This window comes from Anopheles moucheti, chromosome 2, assembly GCF_943734755.1.
Source record: "Anopheles moucheti chromosome 2, idAnoMoucSN_F20_07, whole genome shotgun sequence".
Lineage (NCBI taxonomy): Eukaryota > Metazoa > Arthropoda > Insecta > Diptera > Culicidae > Anopheles > Anopheles moucheti.
In genome coordinates, this window is record NC_069140.1 from 72,401,083 (window position 1) to 72,419,299 (window position 18,217).

Here is an 18,217-nt window from a genome sequence, read left to right on the forward strand (position 1 = left end):
CAGGAACTCTCTTCAAACTCCTAAAAAAGTTTGAATGAAAAATTGAAGACATTCAACTATCTGGAACTTACTACCACTGAATGCACTATCATAATTGAAGACGATCTCCCAACGTCACGCAAGAACCTGCTTAATTCACCCGATCTACCTGAAACAAGACAAGGCTTGCAAAACCTATCATCATTATCGCACAATTGTACACTTCACATTAGCGTCAGGTTGTGCCGTGTTTCCTAGCGAACTGCAAACAAAATCATGCCACTCCGATGCACGACCGGCGATAAAGCATCGCCGGACGGAAAGCGAGAGTGATTTCACCTTCAGCGAGACAACCCGGGTGATGCACAAGCGCGCGCAAAGGCCGAAAACCGGCTTCGGAAGATGCGAACCTTTGCGTGAAGCGGCACTACGACGACGCTCAGTTGATCCGTTGTGGCCGGATGCGGTGTTACAGCAGCATCCAGCAGTGACTTTAACAGGCAGTGGTACCAGATTGACCCGTCCAATGTGTGTGTGAGATTACATCTATGTTGGCATGAGATTTGCTGTCTGGAAATGGTGTTGGCAAGTCCGTTACAATTCGCCACGTGTTTCATGAGAGTTTAATCACTTTCTTTTCGCACAAAGACGGTGTCCAATGTGTTTGACGAGCTCACAAAATGGAGTATGAATTTGAGCATCTAACAAAACATAATATCTCCGGATGTGTGTGTCCTTCTTTGCTGCTCTAACTCCAAAAGCTCACATCGCGCTTGTAGCAAGACCACACAAATACAACCTAGTTCAGCTCGATGTTTTACTCAAGCATTCGAACTCCCCGAGCACATTATTGATAAACAAAACCATCACCAGCGGCGGCACATTGAACTGATTTTCACAGACTATTCATAGACCTCCCGAGAACTCGTTTCGTTAATCGTTTCCAAGGCAAATCTGGGTATGGGAATTAGAATGAATAAATCAAAAACCTGCCACAATCAGACCCTCATTCTTCATCACCCATGGCCATCCATTGCCACCGTTTCCGAATCGAGAGCACTTCCAACTCCAACTCCAAGCTTACGGTTAGTAGAATGGACAGCAGCAAAAAAAAATCTTCGCCAATCTCACGGCTAGTTTCAAGACCATTCTTATCTAATGGTAAGCTTCTGCCAAGGAAGGAACGAAAAAAAAATCACTCGCATCTCAACCTCCAGCACACTCCGGGCGGAAGATCGCACGACAAATGAATGTTCTCACACATCGCGCACATCGGGCTCGGACATATTTATGGACACCGCATTCCTAATGACAAATAGCAACGGCTAATGAGCAGGGAAAACGTTTTGTGAAATTGATTTCCGTTTAGTTTCCGCTTATCGGGCGCAGCGAACTGATTAGAAGAGGGCAAATTTCGTTTGACCATCTTCATGAATTATTAAACCGTACCGTGCGATCGTGTTTAGTCGCAAACGATTGATCTTTCGTGGTTTTCGCTGGGAATTAAATTGATGAGCCTGATGAATGTCTACGCGAGTTCTGACTCAAGTTCCATGCAAAGCTTGATATTCATGTTAAGCTTATACGTTTTAATTACACTCACTTTAACCCCAAATCTAAATCTTCACGAAGCAGATCACCTTCGATATCACAAACAATCACTACAAGAAATTAGGTCTTTTCACTTTCCTAAGCATTCGATCATCTGACCACGACTCAACCACCCAGGCGCTTTAGCAGACTTCCAAAATTGCCTAGCGACAACAGACACGTTTGCCAAACAGGCCAAAAGGCACGGAACATTCCCGTCGCACGTTGCCCCTCGGCTCCGGCACCGCCGCACATCACCGAAATCAATAAGTTGAAAACTTTATTCGATTTTTATTCATATTTATTCTATCGGTTTCTTCTCACATTTAAATATTTGTTTCGAGCGACTGGTTTTCCCTGCCCACCGACTGACGGGGCCGGCAACGAGCCCGTTTTCTGCAACAACAACAACAACAACTGCAAGAAAAAAAAACACTACCCGACCACCACTAAAGAAAAAAAAGCAGCCAAAGCAACGCCAAACACCAAACGGCAACATGACAAAAACACCCTTCCCGAAGCTTTAGATGGTGTCCGATTCCCGAGTTCTTCCTTTGGTGTATGTGGTGAATCTGTGGCTCTTGGAAGCGGACGGGAGGATAGTAACACATACAGCACCCATACGGAACGTGTACAAACGTTCCCTAGCCTCGCGTTTTATGACACCGTCGACATTCTTCAATTTTTGTCGCACGCCTGCTTTGCCGGTCGGTGGCGAGCTCCAGCCCGCCCCGTGGGTTATCCCAGAAATGGTTCGACCATCATGCCGCCCGTGCGAGGGATGCGAGACGACGGGACGCATCTTCACCGGTTGCCGCACCGCGGGACGTATATCGGGCCCCGGACGCAGACAACCTGTTTCGCGCTTGGTGATCGTGTTTTTTGTTGTCCTGTGCTGAGCGGTCGGAACGAGCCTCTCGAGATTCGTTTAATCATTTGCTTAAATATTCAAACATATGGTTCTTTATTCTCGGTGCGCCGCAGAGTAGGCCACAGGCGAACTTTACCGCAGCGACGAGTAGCTCCCTACCGCACGGGGCTTTTTGGGAGCTTCTTCGACGTCGCTTTGATAGAGATGATTTGTGAATTTAATTTTATTTGATTTGTTGAATGGTTTTTTTTTCCCCTTCAGCTCTCTTCCTATGGTCTGCCTTTAGCCCGGGTGTCTCGTCTGGTGAGTGGAAGAAGGAACCAAAACCGGGTATCAGGAGCATCGAAAGCAAACTGTGTGTCCTGTGCTCGCAGTGTGGACTTCCCGTAAAAATTCTTCCTTTAAATCGAAGGAGGCAATGCGCAGCCGGGACCGATACCAATGCAGCTACGCATAAGCTATTAAGTTTGGCATAATTTGTTCACGAGTTCTCTGTGCACATCCCATACCATTTTGGCGTGACAAACGAATTGATTCCTCGACATAACTTTCAGCTCTTTATCACCGGGCAGAAAGTGCTTTTGTCTGTGTTTGTTTTTTTGTTTTGGTCAACGCCGGTGGTTGAGTTGATCGATTTAGACAACAAAAAAAGGTCCGCACAGGTTTAAAAAACAGGTGTTGTTGCTGTGTTTTGTTTTGAAATTCAATCGAAACCTGATACATGCTGTAGAATAGACAGAAATGCTTTCAAAGTTCTTAAAATAGACCGTGGCGAAATCTCGAGACTACATCCATGAATAAGCATGTCATATGTTAGTGGTTAATGATTCTTCACACTTTCCTTCTGCACGTCATTTTGACATGAAGATCTGTCATGATCTGTCAAATTTGTTAGAATTGTGTTGGAGATGCCTCTCGCTCTCTAGTCGATTATGAGACATTCTGTAGCTCTTAATGTACCATGTCACAGAATAATTCCAAATTTGAGCAGCTTTAAACGACACAACTACATTATCGCCATATCCTTCACGCATTTCTTCTCAGCGATTCCTCCCTAAATGCCGATCATCACGCACAGCACATCGGCCCGTACACCGGCACTGTAAATATTCGGTTATAAATATTCAATGAATTGCAAATTTCACACAAACTTCCTAGCACTTGGATGACGCCAAGAAGCGCTGCTTCCTTCCAGCATGTGCGGGTATCTCGGACCTTGCCTGCATTTTAATCAGCCGTCAGCAACGTTGTGAGCGCACATGAAAGAAGCATTTTTTCGCACCTATGAGCATGGGCCTCCCTATTTCTTAGCGTTCCCAGCTGGAATGTTTGGAGTTACCCCCTTTTGGCTGAGGTTGTAATACACCTTCCATCCCCGGTGACAGCCGGTGCGAGGTTGACAAATGAAGCGCGCCTTTAATCGATCAGTCAACGCCGAACAAAAACCCACATCCAATCGGCGCTTATTCATCACAAAACACCACACGGACATCAATTTTCCAACATTCCATGCGGGACACAAAACCCACAAAAAGCTCTTCCACGCGCTTGCGTTGTTCAGAAGCAAGCAATGGTTTTCAGCAAAGACATTACATTACATTTACCAACAGCGATCGGGGCCGCGCGTACGTTGGCCGGACGGTCACAATCATCATGGTCATTTTTTCTCGCCCGGATCTCTGGCGCGTTACACGGGACGGATCTATTAATTTCCACCTCGGTCACTCAGTACCCTCCCCCGTGCATCAATGTATGGTATCCAAAGCTCATCCCCAGTCATCGCAAGACGATTGGCGCCCTTTTCGCTCGCTGTCAAAACGCGCCCATTTCATCAGCGTACCTTTTGTACGCTGTGTACCCTCAAGCGAATCGCTCAAGGGTTTTTTTCTTGCCGGGAAGACTTGCGGGGTGGGAGTAAAGTGGCTGAAAATAACCAAACGATTGCGAGACACACCTCTTTTCGTTTGCAAACTGCTGGGAACAATGAGTTTCGCCAGCATCAAGACGATCTATTGAGGTGCTGTTGCTCTACTGTTGTGTGTATGTGTGATTATGCAGCCAGGGTTGAACGTTCCAAGCAGTTTACGTACAACAAACAACACCTACCATCGGTGGGCCAACCGAACGGCTCGTCCCGTCAAGCCTTACCGCTTCATTGATATTGCTGCACACGGGTTCGTTCAATAAATCAAGACGTACCCTGCTAGTCCCTTCACGCTCAATTATCCAAGAACTTGAGCGGTACACGATCATTTCACGCCATTCGTGGGGGGGTTTGGGTGTAGATCAGGGGAGAGAAGAAAAAAAACTACCCCAAAACTTGCATTCAAACAGTAGCAGCAACCTGGCGCAACATCAAGAACTAACATTCGTTACACAAAAACACACAACATCTCAACTACTTTTCTTTGAGGCACGTGCACGTGGGAGGATTATTACCGGTTGGTATGATTTTTATTAATGGACGGATTATTGCCCCATATCATGTTGAGCCAATTTTGCACAAGCCGAAAAGCTTCACGAAATTGATTTGCCACACTCTCGCTATACGATCGGACATGGTGTACACAGGCAAGGCAAACCAAAACAAAAAATCAGCAAACAAACAAAAAAAGATTGATTCTCCCCGTCTCCGTAAGACGTATGGTGCCCGTACGAGCTTTGTATACATTTTGATTATTTCGTCAGCCGTCGTCCGTTTGTTGGGGGGTTGTGGTTCGCTTTTTCGGACCGATTAAATCCACCACATCACCACACACTCGTGTGGATCAACGTTCGGGTCTGTAATCTTAATCCAGCATCTTAGCTGAAGTGGGTATCACTGGTCGAGGCTGCAGTAGGATCGGCAGTAGGGTTAAGTTCCACACTTGGTGTCCCAATCCCCCCGGTACCGATTGAGTTGTTAGAACACGATATTTTTAGGTTGATTTCTTCATTATTGTGTGTGCTTTGTTTTTGGTTTTGGCAGCTACATTTCTTACACCTTCCCCCGTGTGATGTTCTTTAAACTGAAACCAAAAACCCGTACATTTGTTTTATGGTTCACTCCCCGTAACGGGATGCTGTGAAGATCTGCGCAAAAAAAAACACAGCAACCACCACCTCGGGGGCCGTTTAGGGCACCCCAAAAGGTGCGATAAATATGTTATCTTACTTTACGATCGTAATCCGCTTTTACTCGAAGGTTTCGTTCCGTTTTGTTGTCCATTGTTGATGCGTGTCTGTGTGGGGTGTCTCTGTTATTCTTTTTTCTTGTGTATCATACGTTTTTTTTTATCCAACTTCACTTTGTTGTAGCTTATTTCTAGCGTGAATGTTTTCTTAATTGCCTGATCTTTTGCGGCACCGATCTAGCTGCATAGGCGAGCGCATGAATCATTCTTTGCGCGATTTAAAAAGGGGACTCAAATCCGCAACCAACGGTGGATTGGCACGCGAATGGATACGCGGCGGAAATGGATGCACGCGTGGTCAAACTCCTCCCTTCTTTGTTTTTGCGCCACCAGCACCGATAGGACCGGTGAGATTTAACGGTGGCTGTAAAGAAAACATTTTATTGAACACAACTCATCGGCTTAGAGATGGACCAAAACCGGGTGGAAAGTTTTACAATCGTGCGATAATACCGCACGTATTATACAATTGAGATGTGTTCGAGTTGTAAAGAGGCAATCAAGAGAACGTTCTGTAATTCCTTTCTTTTTTACGGTTTAATATCAAGATTAATAGCTGGTGGTTGGCTGTAAATCTTTGGGACAACTTAATTTGTTTTTTTTTTTATATTTAGTGTCTTAAGAAGAAACAAAGGCAATTATTGGAGAATCAGTTCCATAGGATGTCTATTGGTATTAAAATTTGCATTGAAATAATTTAGCAACATCTTACACGCTTTTCATATCTTCATTAAAGCGATTGGCCCCCCGCACGGTGTGTCAACGGCAGAACAAAAATGCGAAAATTTCAACTCTTTTGTCCGCTCTAGAACTATCAGCCCAGTCATCAAGTTTATCTGACATCAGTTTGTGTAATTCAAAGCTTTGTTATGTTTCCTATCTTAAGGAAACTAACTGAGATTTATAAAAAATGGAATAATGATCGAAAAATGTTTGATAAATGTAATGTTAAAATAAAGCATATAAAGCTATGCAAAAGCTGTAAGCACAAGCGTTTCCACTATATTTGATGTATTTATTGTTATTATTAAACATCAGGGCTATACCACAAAAATGTTCTATACGGATCGCAATTCTTGAAGAGAGTTAATGAAACCAAAAGAATTCGAAGAAAATCCAAATAAAATCCTTCCATCAGTTGATAAAACAGGAACAGCAAAGATCTGTTTTTTAATTTATTAAGCAAATTGATAAATAACAATGTAATTATAGTACATTAATTGAACTTCACACAAGAATAGCATAATTATTTAATGCTGCTTTAGAACAAAAATGGGCAAAAAGAGCAGCTGAGTCACAAGTGTTATTTAATATTCATACATATTCATTTATAGTCAAATTAAATGTCAGCATATAAAAAATTTAACACGCTAAAAACCCTTTTTTAAATTTTTGGATTTGGATACGTGGATCTAAAAGCTGATTAAATTTTAGATAAAATGACTAGTGTAAATAAACTGACAAAGATAGACTAGAACTTAAAGTTAGAATTCAAATAACATTCAATATTAATAGAATTAATAACAATCAAAGTAAGAATTTTGAAAGGACAAATTTAATTTTCATTTCTCGAATTCAGAACATGTCTAAATGTAAACAAATGTCCTAGTTCCCCGGTTTTGAGTCATTTCCTGAACGACTACAAAGTTGTGCTTCTTAATTATGCACTTAACTCTTAGTTATGCAATAACATATTCTAAACAAAAGCTTCTGTTTTGTTAAATCTTCACACAAATGATGTACGATGATTTCCAATTATATTAAATATGAAAGCTAAAGAAGAAATGTGGTATATCATTAAAATCTTTTCTTCGTATTTATTTTTATTTTAAAAGCTTGCATTCATGCAAGCAGCTTGCAGCTCATGCATTCTTGCATCAATGAGACACAAAGGAACTGAGAGTTAGATGCGGTTAATAAGTTCAAAATTGCTAATTCTCAATTTCAAGACATTGATTTTTGAAGTATCCGTCCTCTGTCATAATCTGTGTATCGATTGCCAAGCGTTCCAATTCATTAAAAATAACTGCTCATTAATACGATTCCCTATGTAGGACAGTTTGCTCTTTACTGTCTCCCCGGTTCCAAAAAATGGTAACAGAAAGCTAAACGTTGCATAAAAGCAGAAAAATGACAGTATGTTGCAAAAAAAAAAAAAAACCTCGCAAATCCCATACTTAAAGCGAACCCATAACATTATGCGCACCTACATGTGCATGACGAACGCAAAACTCGAACTGGAGCGAAAGAAATTTAAACATGAATCTAGCATAAACCACCCACCGACCCTTCACTCGATGACTCCCCGAAATTCGAAACCCACGCTTACGGGGAGTGTATTATTTGTTTGCCTTCGCGCATGGGACAGTTTCAGCGACCAGCGGCAAGCGAAATAGCTTCACGCCAGCCCAAACAAACGGCACCATGCGCGGCCAAACCGCGTCTAGCGCAACCGCACCACAAACCAACGTTGCGCATACGGTTCGGTTTTGGGTGCTGACGAAAGCAGAATTTGGCGTTGCATCCTCGCCCGTCGTAACCACCGGTGTGGCCACCCGCACAAACACACACACACACGTTAGATAGGTGGTGGATGGTTTTTTTTTCGGCTGTTCTTTAAACTATGCTGCGTCGCTTTGCCCCATTCCACACCGTGGAGGACGCAATGAATGCAATTGTCTTCATGTAAATAGCGAACCATATTCCGGTCGCGGTGGTGGCCATGGTGTGGTGCATTATTGTTTTCGTTTTTTTCCCCTCTTGCTCTGCTGGTAAGGTTCTTGTGCGAATATGTACCAACATGGTCTGGGCCCGGCACACCGACTCGTCACGATTAAACGATCGTTTCACAGCAAGTAATCCCCACCGCTCGGTAGAGTTGTGCCGTTGCCTAAATAATAATTGTAATATTTTATTTGCAAAATACGTGTCAGTTTGTGGCTGTGGGTTCAGGGGGTTTGTTTTGCTGTTTGCTGCCCAAGAAATTGTAACTTCAAGACCACCGGGGGCCGGGTGATGATTGCGATTTGTCGGGAAAACACACTGACGTGGCGTTAGTTTGGAAAAAAAAGTGCTGTTGCATGAACAGCCAGAATTAAGGTGAAGGTGCGTAAATTATTCGCAACACTGTGATGACATTTTAATGTGCTTTTTGTGTTTTTGCTTGAGGTTGTGTTCGGTGGAATACAAAAAAAAATACACCTCGCTAAAAGCAATCATCTCTAATACAGAGCAATAAATCATGTGTTTTTTTTTATGTTTCTACTAGTAAAGTTTCAAATATGAAGTTGGTCTAACTGTCAGTGGTCGGCAAAGCGTGGTTCGAGTGCCGCAAACCGATCATGGGCACTTTTATTGAGGTCCCAATTGGTCACGATTGATTGGTTTGGTTTTCTGAGGCTTGTTACATGGTATAAGCTTGGGGTTATATATTGTAAGATTTAAAAAGCCTACTGAACAACTACGTGTTGGTAAATAGAGCATCAGATCAGATCAGAAGAATTAGATAATTAGAAAATCATATACTATTGCAATCTACAATCAGCTATTGATGCTGGTCACATGTTAAACATAAATTTTGTTTATATGAATATTTTTTGAAGTAATCCGCTAGGTTGATGTCAGCCGAATTTTCTACAGTTCTTTGACTGTACTCTGACTAACTTCTCTACTCCAGACACCTGTCGCAACGATGCAGCTGGGATTATATAGAACATATATAGTTTCAGGACTGCTATACGCCGCGGAGACTTGAACATCGTCTGAAACTGACAAAACCCTTAAATTTAAATGACTGACGCGATTTTAAAAAAGATACACTTAAGAATGTTTGCCTTCGTTTATGTCAGGAATAGAAAAGCCGCTATAATTTCATCAAGAGTTACATCTATCGTACAACGAATCGGGCTATGAACGCTAGGTTATGATTGGTTGGTCACTGCTTTAGAATGACACCGGACAACCCAACCCGTAAAGTCCTACTAGGCTTTCTTAGTGAACAGAGTAGAAATGGTAGTAGTTCTAACGTCTGATAAGTAAGTAAATAAGTTAAATATTTTCGTTGTTACTTTATCATACCCTTGTAAAATTAAAAATTTAAAAAACAGTTCTGAAATAAAAGTATTAATTATTATTTTTTTTTTTTTGTTTCGTTAGAACGGCCTGGCCGTATCGACAAAGTATTAATTATAATATTGTTTAAATTTTAAACAGACTAAACAGATCAATTCTGAACCTATTAGTTTTTTATTAGTTTAGTGAATTTGTAATTAAATTCTCTAACATTTTTTTTATTTGAATTGGGATCTTTGCTCCGAGAAGTTTGCCGACCACTGGTCTAGCAAGTAATTGCGAATAATGTTACAACTTACAACATAATTCCACCTCATGTTTCTTTGTTGCTCACTCGTTACCACGCCGTTTACGCTTGATCGTTTAATCATTCTAAATTGCATTAAAAACGCATCAGCGCGTTGACCATCTGTTCCGCCACGAGCAGCATTGGCCGCAGTTCCACGACCGATTACGTCTCAATACACGCCACCCATCTTATCGACCGTCGCATGGTGGTGGTCACCTTTGCCGTCGCGCCGTAAATGTCACGCCGAACGACTTCTGGGTGAATACTAAATCGCTTGTTTCGCGCATCGGTGAACATTATCGGTGGCTGCAGAAGTTCGAGAGGAATAAAAAAAAAGTCCGTCTCGCACACACCGCGATGCAAATTTGTACGTCTCGGCGACGGATAAACATTTATCCAGACGCGCACTTGACCTATGGTGGAGGAACTCCGTTTGCGCAAAACTTCAAAAGAATTCGCTGCTGGCTGGTACACTTGTAAGGATGAGCTTGCGAAATATAGGCAGTTATAAGCTCACACTGGCTTCCACCAGCAAGCTGAAGCCCCAAGATTGCCTATCCCAAAATCGATTTTATTGAACAGACAGGTTCACACGGGTGAGTATCACCGCCCGGTGAGTGAGCGTGTGTAGTAATCGAACGGTTTGCGGCACTTGTTAGCGCGTCCATAAATAGGATTTCCTCATCATTAGGATGCAAACAAATCAAACAATAATAAAACTTCTCACTTATAACGCGCTGTAAATGATGCCTGTCGATTAGTTGCGAAAATAATCGATGGACCATGGTTCAGGAAGTGTCCCACGCCAGCATTCAAAGCGTTTTTAATTCCATACCCTCCCTGGCTTTGCCTGTACTTTTGGCACACAAAACAAACGATAACGTAGCATGAATTCGCATGTGCGAAAAACGATACCACGCGGCAAAAAGGTTACAAAAGTTCACCCAAAAACGAACACACAGCCACTGCTTAATGGTGTGTACGCAAGAAGGAAGACAACAAAAAAAACACAAACACGCCAGAACCCCAACGGCCTGTTCAGGCCTGTTCAGTACTGCAGAAAGCCACCCCTTTGGCAGCGTGTACCGTGGATCACAATTTATTTGCTCGGCAACTCGCGCAAATGGTTGCTGGTTTGGCTTGATGTCATGCAAAACTTCGCGTCCCCTGGACCGTCTGCTCGCCCGGGCCCTGTATGTGTGCCAGCTGCTCGACCGAAAGGCCACCAAAACCGTCTCGAGTGACTCCATATACCACACCTTTTTTTTAATTTTAAAATCTCGTTAACCTAACCGTGCGCTGGAGTGGGAAGATGTTTGAAGTTCCTTTTGCGTTCCTTTTGCCCGAAGAACGATCGTTGTTCAGTTTTTCAGGCTATGCAAATACGAATGTCTGTTCTGGAATCGTTGTCGGGGATGTGTTTACTATTTTTTTTTTCAAACCCATCAAAAGGAATGGATCGATGTTTTACAAGCAGGTGGAGTTGCTTTCAAATTAAAATTAGATTCATTCCACCTTTTTTTATTTTCATTGGGACAGTATCTCGTTTAAAGTTTGATTATTAAAACTGAAGCAAAAATTCCCATTTTATGCACAATTTACTCACACTGAAACAATCGCTTTTATCCACTTCCAGACCAAATCCGCTTGCCCACCAATAATATGCTGTCTTAGTAATGTCTAATTGTTAGCTTACGCTACAGTTGGGTTTGTTTAATTTTCCTACCCTTTCCTTTTTCCTTTGTTTTTCTCTTTCTACACGCATACAACCCACTTCCCTTTTCTTGCCCTACCCACCAATCAATTACCTATTTGTGGATGGGTTTTGATTGAGCAAAAGGCTCCATCTACCCGATGCACTTAGCTGCCCAGTGCACTAGAGAAAGAGAGTGATGAGAAGGGGCGAGGAGTGGGCCACGCGAGGCAGAGAAGGAATTAAACTGCACAATACTACTCACGAACAGTTGCACAAATTGCAGTTTGCTGTTGGTAGTAAGGGCGCCCGACGGCACAGTGGTAGTGGAAAAGGCACACGAAAAGCACGGCTAGCAGTCTAAACAAACGCTGCACTTACACTGCATCATAATATTAACTGGGAAGCAGCGAGTCACGCTAGGGATCGCGTTGGCCGGAATGGCTTTGTTTTGGGAATATTAATTCACTACGCCGCACTCAGAGAGAAGGGATCGCAATGGATTTTTTTTTCTAAATAGATTGCATTGAAAAGGAAAGTTAATTTTCGTTTTTATTGTGAAAAATCACTTTGCATCATAAATTATGAAGAAATGTCGAAAAATCCAAGAATTGCCTTAAGCTTTACGTCGTCGCCCAATATTAGCAACGATGGATAGAAGAAAATAGCAAAGTTTTCCTTGATTTATTGGAAAAATACAACCCTGCTTTTCAAAAAGTTCTGATATTAAAGTGAATATTTAAAAAAGTGTCCTATTATTTGAATTTGAATACGTATACTGCTACTTTAGTGATGCTATAACCTAAATCTGCTATGTCCTTATATTATTAATATTAAAGATTGTGTGGAACCTGCACCACTACTAGATACATCGGGCCACCTAAGTTTGTATACAACGTTATTGATTATCTAGCGTCCTTTTGGTATGACCAGAGCTCTATATATCAATTATTCAAGGGTATCCATTCTCAGAATAGATCCAGTAATACGTACTAAGTCTAAGTCTCTATATATATTGTTGTATTTATTAATATCGTTCTTTATTAATATTACACAGTTACTCCGATATCTGCTCTTGCTGTTCTCTCCAAATTTCTGACTGACGCTTTCTATTCTTGCAATCTTGCGTTTTGACAGATATTGTAGAGCAGTGCTGCCAGAAACATCTAATAATATGTAACATATATGTTATCGGAATTATGTTTTCCAGGCCAAATTTAGCGCAATGAAATTTTCCACAAAAAAAAACGATACATTAAAAGATCAGTGATCCTCAAGGTCTTTAGCACTTCACTTATGCTTGAATTTTGAATTATATAATTGCGGAACTATAAGTACTTCGATTATTGAAATATTGCGGAATTTGTTCATTCATGTTTCTCGTGGATGACTAGTACAGAGTTTGAAGTACAACTATTAATATAATTTTTTTCTTGGTAGAAACCTCATATTAAGCATTGAAATACTAGTCAAAGTCTTAAGACTTGACGCCATTTAAGTCTACAGGGTATGATTCTCGTTTGAAAATGGCAACATTTATCGATTCACTGTAGAACACACCCTCAAGCTACCCTCAAGAAACACTCGAATGGGCGATAGTGTTCACGCAAACCAACAATCACGAAAACGATCGTTTTTCGCGAACATGGCTTGTTTGATTTTTTTTTTCCAATTTCATTCACGCTCGAACAGATCGCAACGGTACCGGCCTTCATTTCGACTGGAGGGAACCGACTACGATGCTACGGTGGTTCCTGCGATGGTCAGCTGGGCCAAAGGTAGAAAGTGTAATTGGTTGGCCAGGGAACGGCATGGTACGGTTTCATCCGAACGAAACCATACCAGCCTAAACCCGTTGATTGAGCTTTGTGCGCCATGGGGCTAGGGTGGTTTTTCACTCATTCACTCGCCTTCTTTAAATAGCTCCGTATTGATTTATTTTTTTTTTTTTTGCAACTGAAACATTGCTCTTTCTCGTCCATCACGAAGATGAGCTCGTGAAGGTTTTTTTTCTCTCCATCGCTGGACTAATTGGAAATGAATTACTTCCCACCGGGGCCCCGGCATCCCCATTCCCACCCGCCAACCGGTGCACATTTACCCAAGGCAAATTGTAACGCGAAGGCCAATCGCCAGCAAGCGGCAGGAAATCCATGAAATCGAAAAGAAATACGTCCCGTTCGGCGCCACCGTTCGCGATGGCGAAGGTTGGCGGTATTGGCTGGTGCGGAAAATCGTGATCGTCGCCGTACCGTCGCCATGTGACGTCATGAAGCGAACCCCCGTTACACACCAACACAACCATCACCAGCACATACACACACACATACACACACGATCGAAGCAGTACTTTCGTTTTCACTTCGCTGCTCGATGCAATACATCCATTTGGTTGTTGTATTATTTTCCTTTCGTGAGCAAAAAGTGAAACATGTTTCGCTTTATTCGCGCACTGGTATTGGTATTGTGGCCGAAAGGCGTGCAAGTGATCGACCATCACTAGCGGCCGGACTCGGATGCTGGGGATCCGATACGATGTTACCGCATTGATTTGGTCACACTTACACAGTGCCGTTTCGTGGCACTATGGCTCAACGCACGGCAAACAAATCGTCCCCCTACCGTTTTTACCCTTTTGGTGATTTGAGCGGGGTACGGCCCAAAACAAGCGACGAACCCTCCCGGTCTGCACGTCTGACATTTCCGAACCGGGCGCAAAGGTTGGTCCCGGTTGGTGGTGATGGATGGAAGGGAAGGGTGGGACGGGCGGAGGCACCGGGACCAATCGTTTCGTTCCGCTACGTTTCGCACCGTTTCGTTCGGCGCAAAATCGAAGAGAATTTAAGTGGCGAGGAGTGGTTCCTAGACCACTAAGTCTTGAGTAAACTCACTTTCACGGTCGAGTTCCGGTTACTCAGCAGAATGACAGCTGTCAGTTGTGGTCGAACGCAAAGCGAAAACAGAACCATCCGCCAGGATGGCAAAGAAGCGTTTCACTGGCTTTGACCATCCACAACCAAACCAAACAACCGATTCAGTTTACTTTACCGATATTGGTAATTCCGGTTCTGAATCTTTTCGCACCATCCGTTTGCATAACATTAGCGGATCGAGAGCGCACGAAAATGAAAATAAAGCACGTCTTATTTCTTCCCCTTGATTTGTTCTTTTTCCCCACTCAAATCGTTGCCTTTTCTACATCGTTTTGTTCTTCCTTGGTTTAGCGCGACCTGCCATTTTGGCCCGCCGGTAGATAACCGGTCAGAATGCAAACCAACCTCGTGTGCGAGAGGGGTAGACGAAAATTGGTGGTAGACGATACAGGGCGTTGGAAGCGGGAAAAACCGCAATACTGATCCCACGGTTATCGGATGAAGGAAATTTACCGCCAAACCGGGGTGGCAAAGTGACTGGTTTCGATTTTATATTTCCAAACCAAACTCCGGGCTAAAAACGGCTACACTTTGATTTGATCTTCCTTTTTGTGCTAGCGAAGAGATTTCTTCTTGCCGACCACCTGTTTTGGGGCCTCGAACCAATCCCTCCTCGCGTATTGTGGGTGAAGTCAAGTCGCGTATTGTGGGTTGACATTTTTGTCGCTCTATGCAGGTCCATGTTGATATTTTTAGTTTGTTTTGATGAAAAGACAGTAAATTATATTGTGTTACTATTCCATTCTAAACTATCTGGTGATCATGATCGCTGGAACAATTTTAATGCAACCCCTAAATCATTTGTACAATCTTAATTGTTTTTTTTTTCTTCTTCGCCTATCACAAACAATGCTGAACCCCGTTGTTCGACACTTTCAGTTTCTTCTATCGGGAACAAGAAACCGTCACCGTTCGGTACGAAGAACCAGTTGATGTATTGTTTTTTCTGCGTTTAGGAAAGGTACCCAAACCGTTGCTCCCATAATGATAATACCATGATTAACGTTGTACCGACGAGATCGTTGCTTTACGGCGACCCTACAACACTCATTTCCCGTTCATTTCTCCCATCCAGAGATCGAGATCAAATGATTTATGGCTTAGTTAGGTGCTGGTTGTTTAAGTCACGCGTTGGTAACTTCTCCTGGCGACGTGTGCGAGTGGCTTTGGTGGAACCCTTAATGGGTGTTAATCCGGAAAGGCAAGATGGATGGCAGTAAAGGTCGCTAGTCTGTAACGGAACCGATCGTCGAAGGAGTGGTTCAAAACCGTAACGATTATCGCTTTCGGGAGATTGATCTATCGGGAACATTCCAACAAGCGACTGACGTAAAAATGTTCTCACCTTTTGGGAAGCTAACGCCACAGCCATGGCGGGAATGTAAGCTTGAAATAATTGGAAAAATGCAACACTTTCTTCCATCTCGAAACTAATACATGGGATACAAAAGATTAGCGCAACTTCATGCTTCGCTCAACGTGGTTCTTCATCCATTTTATGATGCACAAAATCGATTGTTATTCAAATGTTGCTACTCGCACGTTACGTGCACCTTTTCAAAAGGCTGCATCCAATCGATTTTTTTCCTCTCATAATTGAAAAAAAAACACAGACACACAAAAAACACATCGAGCCATCACTCCACCCCAGTGGGTGCCCCTTTTTTCCAAGGCTTTTTGGCTGCATCTTTCACTACCTTTAGGTAACCAGTCTGTCGGACCCGGCACGTTACTCAACAGCATCAGTGACGGCGACCTCCGTTTAGTTCGCTTAAATTCAAGTTTACGAACTTTCACCTTGTTATTTAAGCGCTCATCAACCCGGGCCCGGTCGCCAATTCGTTTAAGGGAGGGGGGCAAAGGGTTTCATAATACTTCTCGACATAATTAAATCATAAATTCAAATGCATCGCGGATAGCGCTTTAGTGCAAGCGGGTGTTAGAAAATAAAAAAACAGGTGAAATCAAACAACGCATTACAACCGAAATTGTTTGTCACTAGCCGTGGAAGGGTGTGCAACAACAAAGGGTACCATTTTTCGACAAGTTTATACCCTCTTATTTGTTCACGCGACCAATAACTCACGAGAAGAGCCATCCGACGGTAAAGCCGATTCATCACCGAATCAGCAGCAGCATAACAAAATAAACCGAAAAGCATATCTTCACGCCACTTCATGGAACCATGAAACCGGGCATAAAAAGTAACAATCATCATGGCGCATATTGAATACAACTTTCACTCTCAATGCGAACGCAAGATTCGACGCGCCTGGAGGTCGTCCGAAACGGTCTATGGCCAAGACCGTCAGCACCCACAAAAGATGCCTGCTGCTGAAGAGGTGCGTTTTGGGAGGATTTGTTTTCAGTTTCTCTCCATCATTGCTAGATTTTTCGCCTCGTCATCAAATAGTACGCTCCATTCTTCGGTGCTTAGTGCCACCCTTCGCACTCGGAGCTCTCCACTCATCTCGGTACAGCAAAGCTGGAATTCCTGCAAACGGTCAATGGCATCCCGGCGAGGGATAAAATATTTTCCAGCTCGGTAAAACAGTAAGCAGCAACACACATAAACTTACATTTATCTTCAGTTAATTGCTCAATAAACTACACATCGGCCAAATGTGCACCATGAACCATGAATCCACGAGTCAGCACGGTCTCGCCAAACAGCAATCCCAGCAACCTCCCGTTCAAAAAAAAACGGGCCTTTCCTGTGCTCCTGCTTACGGTTGGACTCTTTCTCTCTCTCTTTCTCTCGCCACACACACGCTCTCCTTCGCACGCACAAATCTACCCGTGGTCAGGACACACCCGGCGTCCTTTCGCGGCGTCTTGAGTCGGCCGCCGAAACTTTCAAACAACCAAACCGCAAGCCGCACTATCACCGGAACACACACACGAAATACACACGCGCACACATTTGGGGCCGATCGGGAGAATAAAGGGACAGAACCAAAAAACAAAAAACCAACAAACCCGCACCGCGACACACAAAGCTTGTTTTATCAAAATTCACTGCTGGACACTTCTCCGTACGCTGGGAATGCTCTTATTTTTTGCACGCTCGCTTTGGCCAGCAGCAGCACAACTCGGGACCGGGCCCAAAAGCCAAACACGCCGCAGAACCACGCTGCGACACTTGCGATGCCTTTGATGCGCTGTCGTTTCACACTTCACTTTTCGATGGTTTTGTTTTGTTTCGATACGGCCCACATCGGTATGGCCACGCGGGTGGGGAAAGAGAGGAAGTGAGAGATCATTAAAGAAAAGCAGAACGAATGTGTCGATTGATCTTGCCTGTCACATGGAAAGATGGGAAAGAACCACGGGGAAAAGTCCTATCGGAAAGTCCACGAAAGCCCGGGGGTTCGTGTCTTGTTTGCGAATCGAACTCTTTTTTTGTGTCTGTTCCTGTACGCGCTGGGCAGGAATGCACGGAACGATTCGGTTACGTACGGCGCAGAACGATTATTTCGAGTGTCTACTGTCGGGAAATGTTCTTGATGTGTTGAGTGGTTTCGCTTACACACTGCTCAAGATGGGTTTAACTCGAAAGAAGTTTTTAGCGTCATACGTCGAGAAGGGCTTAAGGGTCACATTCGAGTATTTGATGTT

General features: G+C 43.3%; 1 protein-coding gene across 1 annotated transcript in view; it reads right to left on the minus strand.

The window, feature by feature from the left end:
• LOC128309439 (A disintegrin and metalloproteinase with thrombospondin motifs 1) overlaps positions 1–17,291 on the minus strand; it is a 90,882-nt gene extending 73,591 nt beyond the window's left edge. Inside the window, exon 1 of the mRNA XM_053045825.1 lies at positions 17,179–17,291. The gene's annotated coding sequence lies outside the window, so the exon portion shown is untranslated. The remainder of the gene's footprint in view (positions 1–17,178) is intronic.
• Positions 17,292–18,217: the final 926 nt, after the last annotated feature.